The sequence below is a fragment of the Grammomys surdaster genome, unplaced genomic scaffold (genome assembly GCF_004785775.1).
Source record: "Grammomys surdaster isolate TR1022 unplaced genomic scaffold, NIH_TR_1.0 126531, whole genome shotgun sequence".
NCBI classification, from domain to species: Eukaryota; Metazoa; Chordata; class Mammalia; order Rodentia; family Muridae; genus Grammomys; species Grammomys surdaster.
Genome location: NW_021621323.1, coordinates 3,731,041 through 3,741,389, shown reverse-complemented (window position 1 = coordinate 3,741,389; position 10,349 = coordinate 3,731,041). Strand labels below are relative to the sequence as shown.

At 44.0% G+C, this 10,349-nt stretch overlaps 1 pseudogene; it reads left to right on the top strand.

Annotated features, from left to right (window-relative positions):
* Positions 1-338: 338 nt before the first annotated feature.
* LOC114614731 lies at positions 339-494 on the top strand (annotated as a pseudogene).
* Positions 495-10,349: the final 9,855 nt, after the last annotated feature.

Here is a 10,349-nt window from a genome sequence, read left to right as displayed (position 1 = left end):
AATTAAATGTTGTTAAATGTTTTTTTTTTTTTTTTTTTGAGGCAAGGTTTCTCTGTGTAGCCTTGGCTATCCTGGAACTCACTCTGTAGACCAGGCTGGCCTCAAACTCAGAAATCCACCTGTCTCTGCCTCCCAAGTGCTGGGATTAAAGGCGTGCACCACCACTGCCAAGCTTTTGGAGGCCTTTCTTTGGCCTGGTAGATGACCACCTTCTTGCTAGGTCCTTCCAGAGTCATTCCTAAGTCTGTGCTGTCTCTGTTTGAATCTCTTTGTAAGAGCACCAGGCACTCTTCTTTCCTCCGCCATCATGGGCACTATGCCTGATTCAGCTTCTCGTCATGTCTTCTCACAAGACTTTCAGAATCAAGCGATTTCTGGCCAAGAAACAAAAGCAAAATCGTCCTATTCCTCAGTGGATCCGGATGAAAGCTGGTAACAAAATCAGGCACAACTCTAAGAGAAGACACTGGAGGAGAACGAAGCTGGGTCTGTAAGGATTCACACAGTGGCAAGACTGAGGGTTTATACTGAACTGTGGTCAGCGGTCAGTCCTACCAGATGGATTTCAACATTTTTAACCTGGAGACTTGCTTGTGTCTAAATTAGGGTGTCTGTCCAGTAATAAAATTTAGAACCTTAAAAAAAAAAAAGAAAATGAACATCAGGCATATGAGATGAAGACCTGTTTCTAGGACCTCATCTTACCTTCCCTTGCTTCTTTAAAGGCTAGAGATTAAGGTCTCAATGCATGAATTTTGGTTGCTACACAATTCGGCCTGTAACACTGGAAGGTACACTATGTAGATCTAACAGAATTGGGACCAGGAAATATGGAAGCTGTTCACAGTATTTCCCAATGGACAGTCCTTGTTAGTCAGACAAAATACTGGGAGATCTAAAGAATGATCCTCTAGTACCTATCACATACTTACTTATATCGCTACATACATGAACTGAAGAGCCCATCATTATTGCAATATATTAATCTTTAGTGCAGACCCATGGGCATTTACGGCGTTTCCTTCCCAGAGTTTTCGTCAAAGTTGTTGAAGGTGTTTCAGTGTCTGTAACAGTCACATAATTACAACTTCTTGATTTGTCAACAAACTATTGTATTACTTTATTTATTTTATACATAAAATGAGTATAACCCATGCAGGGCAGGTAGCCTGGGTCCCAAGTCTCACTTGCTACTGTGACAGTACCAATGTCAATGACGGGGCAGCGGCAACTATAGTTGACAGCTGTAATCCTGGGTGGCTAGCAAGTGCAGCAGGAACTACAGAGGCGTGAGCCAGGCCTGTCAGGCAAGTCTGAGGTCCAGCGATGAAAGCTTTGGGAGAAACCTCTTCCCCAGAGTGTTACAGCTCAGTAAAACAGACACTCTCAGTGAAATAACCTGTGTGCTTTATTCCATGTAGGTGGGGACTTGATGAACATTGAGGAGTAGGGTGGGATCCAGGGGTAGATGCTTCCTCTTGGCTCAGTTTGAGATGCTAATGATGTTCTATTTGCAGGTGTTTTCCTAGTGACTGACTGTTATGGCCTTTTCAGTGGGTTGTCATGGTTACCTGTTCCACAGCAGGTAGAGTTTGGCAGGGAGCTGGCCCCACATCTACCATTCTCAATTCTGAGTTTCACGGAGTTTAGGCTCACTCAGACTTACCAGTTCTTCTATCGGATGGCATAGTCTACTTGCCCCACAGTTTATACTAATTGCTATAACTGTCTTCAAGTCTTAATACCTTAAATTTTGTGCTGGATATGGTAGCACACACTTTTAAGCCCAGCACTTGGAAGGCAGAGACACATGAATCTCTGTGAGTTGGAGGCCCTCTTGGTCTACATGAGAGTTCCAGGGCTAGAAAATAGACTCTGTCTCAAAAAATAATAGTAAAATTTTAAGAGTGTATTTCTTCCTTACTCAAAGACTAGTAAAAGTCTGCTTGGCCAGTCCTTCTGGGCAGATCGTTAGGGTGGTCATTTCAGTAGCAGGCACTTTGAATTCCACGGAATTGCAATCTTATCCAGATGGGCTACAAGGTTTCTGCAGAAGCACAGAGCATGAGCAAATCACACCCTTAGCTTGTAGGTGGAGCAAAGCAGCCTGATCCCATGGGCTAGTACCAATACTCCTCCTAGTAGATCCTAAGAGAACCTAGGGATGAGTCCATCTGGGTTCAATTTCTCTCTTTAAAGAACAAAAAAACAAAACTGAGACCAGCTGGGATGTAGCTCAGCAGCAGGGTGCTTGCCTCCAATATGGGAGGTCTGAGATTTTGTTCTCAGTATCAGAATAAGAAAGGAAGAAAGAGAGAGAGAGGGGGAGGGAGAGAGAGAGAGAGAGAAAGAGAGAGAGAGAGAGAGAAAGAAAGAAAGAGAGAAAGAAAGACTGAAAAAAATAATACTCACCTCATGTGGAGAAAATTCAGTAAAAATAATGTAAAGTGCCATGCACTTAATCTAACATAATACGTGCTCAATAAATACTCATTTGCCCACTGTCAGCAGTAGGAATAGGTATCAGGCAGGCCTACACTCACACTCCTTGCAGGGAAGTAAAATCTGCTGGCCTCAGCTAAGTAAAGCATCCTTAGCATCCTTAGCTGAGTAAATACTTCCCAGTTACAACTGGACACAGCCAACATAGAGCTAGAGTCTTTGGTGTTCTCCTACCACCATTATCTGCCACACACAGAAGCTCCAACAGAGGTTTTGGGAAGTTCACTTCCGTCAGAAATGCAGAGGTTAAAAGCTAGATTGATGGGCTAAACTCCTATGGTTGTGCTACTGGGTACACAATCCCAGGAACAGTGCTCCATGCTAATCATCTTGCCCTCTTCCTCTGTGAAATGGAAATAGTATTTCAAAGTTTGAAGAGACTAAATATTAAATACTTGTAACAATTCTGGCCCACAATTACCACACTGTTAAAGCTGTTTTCCTCCTCCTCCTCCTCCTCCTCCTCCTCCTCCTCCTCTTCCTCCTCTTCTTCTTCTCCTCCTCCTCCTCCTCCTCTTCCTCCTCCTCCACCTCTTCCACTTCCTCCTCCTCCTCCTCTTCCTCCTCCTCCTCTTCTTCTTCTTCTTCTTCTTCTTCTTCTTCTTCTTCTTCTTCTTCTTCTTCATTATCATCATCACACAGTTGTAGTGTCAACTACAAACACATCCCCTTGTGAGATGGGATCAGAAAAGCCTGAAAGCCACACCTTAGTTTTTAGGACAAGGGTATGGTTTGGGATAATAGCTCTGTCTAACAGAGGTGGCCATAGTGAAACAACTACATCACTACTCTCTCTTAGAAAGCTGAGTAGGTAACACACAAAGAAAGGCAGCAGTTCGCTGAGTAGAGCTTGTAAAGTAGAAAGGACAAAGCGAGAGAAAAGGCAATGATCAGAAGCTACAGGACAATGAAAGTCAAGAGTAGTCAGAAACTATGAATGGCCAGAGCTAAGAAAGACAATGGACAGAAGCCAGTTGACTGCACGGCAGCAGGAACAGCAGCTATAGAGAGTAGCTGAGTTGCCAGAACAGTATGGGATGGCATTGGGACTCACAGCAGCAAGAGAGCACAGTGGCTAACACTGGTGATAACTGGAATGATCTATGTCGGCTCCAGTCAGGGAAGGGTCAGGCTCTCACAACGATATTTGTCTTCTTTGTTCTGGGAGAATAAGGTCCTCTTATCATGTCTCTATGGGTTGTGGTTTAAGAGGGCCTGCCATGGCAGCGACTGTGAGTCATTTGGAACTCGGAAGTGAGTGTACTGGCTGGCTTTGTATATCAACTTGACACAAGCTGGAGTTATCACAGAGAAAGGAGCCTCCCTTGAGGAAATGCCTTCATGAGATCCAGTTATAAAGGCATTTTCTCAATTAGTGATCAAGGGGGGAGGGCCCATTGTGGGTGGCGCCATCCCTGGGCTGGTAGTCCTGGGTTCTATAAGAAAGCAAGCTGAGCGAGCCAGGGGAAGGAAGCAAGTAACATCTCTCCATGGACTCTGCCTCAGCTCCTGCTTCCTGACCTGCTTGAGTTCCCGTCCTGACTTCCTTTGGTGATGAACGGCAATATGGAAGTGTAAGCTGAATAAACTCTTTCCTCTCCAACTTGGTCATAATGTTTCTTGGTTATGATGTTTACATAGGAATAAAAATCCTGACTACGACAGTGAGCTTGGTTCTTTTCTTTGTATTGATAGCATTGATGCAGAAGATGGGACCCTCGGGGCTCAGATACAGACATACAAAAGAGGTTTTACTTCAGTGTGCACTCTCTACTGTCTACCCTCTGTCTGCCAGATACCTCATTCTTAGAGTGTGACTGAGACCTCTTCAGGGACCCTCTTGGCCCTGGACTCAGGTAATTAAATCGAGATGGGTGGCAAAAACTCCCATGGGTTACTGGTCGTCTTTTCAAGTTTTAAGACAGATAAATTAGCCTGGCAGTGGTGGCGCACACTTTTAATCCCAGCACTTGGGAGGCAGAGGCAGGCGGATTTCTGTGTGTTCAAGGCCACTCTGGTCTAGAGAGTGAGTTCTAGGACAGCCAGGACTACACAGAGAAACCCTGTCCCAAAGAACAAATAATAATAATAATAATAATCAAGTAAAAATGCAGTCTCCCACATTAAAAGGTAGATGGAGCAGCACACACTCAGAATCCTCGCGCTGGGCTGGCAGAGGACGGAGGATCCCTGGTGCTTCCTGGCAGAATAGCCCAATCTATGAGATCCAGGTTCATTGAGAGACACTGTCTCCAAAGCTAAAGTGGAGAGCAGTTAAGGAAAGCAGTGATCACACTGACTTTAGCATGCACACCCACACAAATGTGCAAACACACACACACACACTCACACACACAGGGCAGGGGGATCCTTTTGGAATGAAAACCATAGATTGATAAAGCCCAATGATATCTCTGAGACAATCATCAGAGCCCAAATTGGTAGATTTCCCAAACTGTGGACAAATCTTCAACAAGAACACATGCAACCCTGAAAGCTGTAAACACAAAGAAAGATCAAATTCCCAACATATATCTAATTATGACAGGAATTTAAGCCACTCCCAGGTGGCTCCATAAGACTTCCTAGATTCCAAAGACGACCTCTGATCTCAAGATTATTTCATGTATCTATTTGCCCAACTTCCTCTGCCTCATGGATATAAAATAAGGTCACAGAAAGTGAGAGAACTCAGTAGCTGCCGGCTCATGACATCACCTCCACGATGTGGTTCCCTTTTGCAATCTCAGTGTCTCAGGAAAACACTGAGTGGTAGCTCGCAAACACTGACTTCCTAATCCACCAGGCACCTGCCAGCGCTGTGCCTTCCTGCTCCGTTGGAATTTCTGCTGGGTTCCACTGATATCCAGGGAAGCCTGGGACCCCAGGGAAGCCTGGGACCCCTCCATGGGCACCATAGGCACCAAGCTACTACAGATGTCTTGTCTCTACCTCTGTCTTCCACACGTTTCCTTCACTGCCATACTGCTCCAAAGGTACCAAAGCCTCCTTCTGGAGATCACTTCTTCTTCTTCTTCTTCTTCTTCTTCTTCCTCTTCCTCTTCCTCTTCCTCTTCCTCTTCCTCTTCCTCTTCCTCTTCTTCTGTGGGGCAGTGAAACCCTGGAGTGTTTGGCCACACCCCCCAGAGACCTGACACGAGATCTCCATGTAACATAAGGCCCAGGTAGAGGGCAGGGTAAACAGGTCTCTGCCTCAAGATTTACCTAAAGGCCCTGGCCCCACCCCTCTCCCGCTTCTAATATAAGGAGACCTCTCTTGACATTTTTTTGGGAGAGCTTGTCACCATCTGAACCCACCACCATGCCAATAAATCTGTATGTCTTCAATTCCACATGTCTCTTTGAACTCTGGACTCTTTGTGTAAGTCAAGATTCGCGCACGCCCCTGTCCGCGCAGCGGGGTGGGAGAGGGAGAGAAGCCTTTTCCACCCGCCCCTGTGTTCTCTACACTCTAGCGCCACGGGACATTTTTCTCCTGACAACAGTGGCCCGTGCACAGCCTTCGTGGGGACCCTGGCCTGCGCTGTGTCCCCCGGGACCCTGTGGTTGCCACCAGCGTGTGAGCTGTTCACCGCGTGGGCAAGACATTCTCCTCCTTCTCCTTCTCCTTCTCCTTCTCCTTCTCCTTCTCCTTCTCCTTCTCCTTCTCCTTCTCCTTCTCCTTCTCCTTCTCCTTCTCCTTCTCCTTCTTTAAATTACTGTTACTTTCTTTTTTTTTAAGATTTATTTATTTATTTTATGTACACTGTAGCTGTCTTGAGACACACCAGAAGAAGGCACCTGATCCCATTACAGATGGTTGTGAACCACCATGTGGTTGCTGGGAATTGAACTCAGGACCTCAGTCAGTGCTCTTAACCACTGAGCCTCCTCTCCAGCCCTGGGAATCACTTCTGATAGGATAAATCTAAGCACTTAGAGTGAAAAAGTGTTTTCAGTTTACAATACAGCTCACCCCCCCCCAGGTCACAGACATCCTCTCTGCAAATTTAAAAATAAGAATGAGAGGAATGATAGCCACCAAGTTACCTGTGGGGTCTGTTTTCCTCCCACGAAGGAGCTTTCCCAATGCAACTAATGATTCCCAGCGATCACTCATCCAAGAGGAACGTGTCCTCATATATAATGTTATTCATGGTTGTCCTGTCCATTTGCCAGACACTCCTTTTCATGTCTGAAATTCAGCTAACTTCAGATTGACATTTCCTGTTGTCTTTAGATGCCATCAGGCCTTTTGGTCTTTCTGGTTATATATGGCAGATTAGAAGATCTTCAAGAAATTCTGCACTGAATAGATTAGTAAGAACAAAACATAATGGAAATGCTGCAAAAATATATGTTTCCACCACTAAAACAAAGTCAGAATATCCAATTAGCAAGTGATAATACAGATTTAAAAAATACTGTGCAGGTGATGGCTGGAGTCAAGGGTCAGAGGTTAAGAGCTCTGGCTGCTCTTTCGGAGGACCTGAGTTAAATTCCCATCATGCATATGACAACATCACACAGACAACGGTCTATAGCTCCAGTACCAGGATTTCAGCACTTTCTTCCAGCCTCCGTGTTAGATTACCTACTCAGTCCAGTATGTGAAATTATTGTAGTCTTGTCAGCTTTCAGTAAATTTGCACAAATTCTGTCACAAATAATAAATTGTTACAGAGTCCCCAACCTTAAAAAGCCCCAGACATGATGCCAGGATGGAAGGACCATTCAGGCCCTGGAATCCAGCATGGAGGCAGCAATACCTGCCCAAACAAGAACAAAGGCATAATCCATCAAAGTCCACAGTTCCTGGAAAGTCCTTGAATGTACTAACCCTGCCTTTTGTCTTCTTTAGTTCTCTTGTAGCTAACTGTTCTTGCTAACTGATGTGTCAACACAGGATGTGGGCTTTTTGGCTTAAACGCTAACCCTAACAAAGGCCCAGGACTGCACAGGGGGTCCTGAACACCCGGTGAAGTTGCTGGGTGACTAATAAAGATCTTCTATGGGCTTAGCCCATGTTCAAGTAGTCTGCTCCGGTGGATACCTCATAACGAAATCACTGCCATCTGAGATGTTAGAATAACTTGGAAAGCTGTCAGTAGTTAATGGAACAAAAGAAAGAAAGAAAGAAAGAAAGAAAGAAAGAAAGAAAGGAAGGAAGGAAGGAAGGAAGGAAGGAAGGAAAGAAGGAAGGAAGGAAGACAGGAAGGAAGACAGGAAGGAAGGAAGGAAGGAAGGAAGGAAGGAAGGAAGGAAGGAAGGAAGGAAGGGAAGAAAAGGAAAAAGAAAAGAAAGACTAACTTGTCAATCATGATAACCTGTAGAAACTGACTACACTAGATTTTCCTAGAGTATTTTATCCAAACTAAACAAAATTAAATGAGGCAGTGGGGAAGTTTGGACAAAATTACCAAATTACAAATTACCAAAAGTACTCACTGAGGATCAAGAACAATTCATTACAAACTAAGTGAAAGTTAAACTTAAGTATGATTTAAATAAATAGCTAACCCAACTGATTACATTGTTTTATTCTGTACTATTTAAATACTTCTTGTCTGTAAAATACAAAAGTAACATCATTCAGTAAGCTTACCCCTCCTAAGTCTTGCTGAACTCTGGCTGGCTTGTTCAACTCAGCTGTTCTGGCTCAAACTCCTCTCCAAGCTGACTGACTCAGTCTGGCTTCTCTCAGCTTCTCACTTAATTGTTCTGCTTGATCTCTAACTCTGGCCATTTGTTCTAATCTTCTGGCTTCTTCTGGCTTGTCCTGCAACCTGTCTCTGTAAAACTCTCCCAGTAAAACTGCCTTTCCTCTCTCCTGACTCATTCTGTCAAAAACTTTCTCTGATGTCATGGCATTGTTTGGGGATTAAAGGTGTGACCTGAGAGCATTTTCCAGCCAGAGGGATTAAAAGTGTGTGTATCATTCAGCAGATCACAGATCTAGACAGTTTTTGGATATGATAACTCGTCAGAGCAGTTAATTAAACCGAATTAAAATTCCTCCACAGTAAAGCACTTTTTATTTGTATATAGGAAAACAAAACTAGACTTAATCTCAGTTTCTTCATCTATACTCTCAATTACAAAGACCATCTCTGACTATATTAGGAAGGTATAATGGCTATATAAAATTAATAAAACCCAAATGGCTGGGCACACGTGTGAGGGATTTGTTTTCTTAATTAAATAATCTGAAGTGGGAAAACCTACCTCTAATCTAGATCTCTGCAGTGGGAAGATACACCTTTAATCCAGATTTTTTTGGGGTTGGGAAATCCACCTTTAGTGTGGGCCACATCTTCTTCTAGAAGAAGGAGGCTTTCTCCTTTTTCCTGCTTCTTCTCAGTCTCTCTCTAAAGTCCGTTCCTTCACAGGCATTAGAGCCTACTTCTGTGGGATTCTGGTGTACTGAAAACCAGCTGAGACATCTGGCTTCATGCACTGAGCTATAGAGAAATACATATATGTTTTTAAAAGAAAGTCCCAAATGTTCATTTTTACCAAAAAAAAAAAAAAAAAAAAAAGGACTTGGGGCCAGACACTGTGGTGAAAGCCTGCTAGCTCAGAGAGGCAGAGAAATCACCCAGCTGACCTTCCTCCTCAACCATCCTCCCAGAAGGAAGGGGCCAGTTCTCCTTCACAGTGACCCCAAAACCCTTCCAACCAAATGTCTCTCCTTTCTACTTCCAGTTCATCTCTCTATCCATCCTCCTGACTTCCTCTCATTCTCTGTGTTTTTTTCCTACGTTCACTCCCTGTCAACTGTTTGGTTGTTCCGCATCTTGACCTACGATTGACTTTATTCCATCTTGTCTACAATAAACAGAAAAATTTCAGATGAAAGGGGTGTGCTAGGGCTGAGCAACACCACAACTAGGAATGGGTTTTTCCAGTACACAATCTCACAGTGTGATAAAATATCTTGCAACACTCTTGAATTAAAGTGAGAGGACTGAATTAGCCAGAGCCAGGCTGACTTCATGACAGGCTGCAAACTGGCAGTTTGGGAGATTAGGCCTAAGTTTCTGTTTCCCAGAAATGAGAACCTGGATCCAGGAACCTGTGGTAAACCAACCACAGCCTCAGGCAGCCAATCCAAGAACACCTTGTCATTTGGCCTGAAGTAAGAACAGGTAGCTAGAATGAGTAAGCAACCCTCTGGCAAATCTCCAGAGCCTAACCAATTGAAGAGTTAGACCCTGGAAATAGAGCTAACCAATCAAAGTAAAATCAAGGTAAAAACATACCCTCCCAGGAAATTTATTGTCCCCCTAGCTGACAATAAAAGCTAAGCATACAAGTCCACCAGCAGTCTCCATTCCCAAATGGGAAGACCCCTGCATGCAGGAAATTCAGCTGAATAAATGCACTTTGCTTTTACATACTACTTGAGTCTGGTTGTCATTCTTGGACCCTAATAAAAAAAAAAGTGTGCTAGAGCTGAGACATAACACAACTAGACACAGGTTTTTCCAGTATATAATCTTGGGGGTTCACAGTGTGATCAAATATACATATGCATCATATACATGTATTCATTCTATCAGTTCTGATCTTCTAGAGAACCCTAACTAATACAGAGGGACCCTCACATACCAAGCCAGCAATAGATTCTGGAGCAGCAAATGCCAGCTGGGTGTCCTCTCATCTGACTCAGTTCTGACACTGTATTGGGAAAGTGGCAGATGGTACAGTAAAAGAAACCAGTCCCCAAGATGTGCCCTCCCCACAACTTCCAAGGCCAATCACAGCCCTGGGCTTTGTTACTTGTGCTTCTGGCAGATCATAAATTGGGGTCCCTTGAACATCAAATTGTTTCCTCAAGTGTCTCA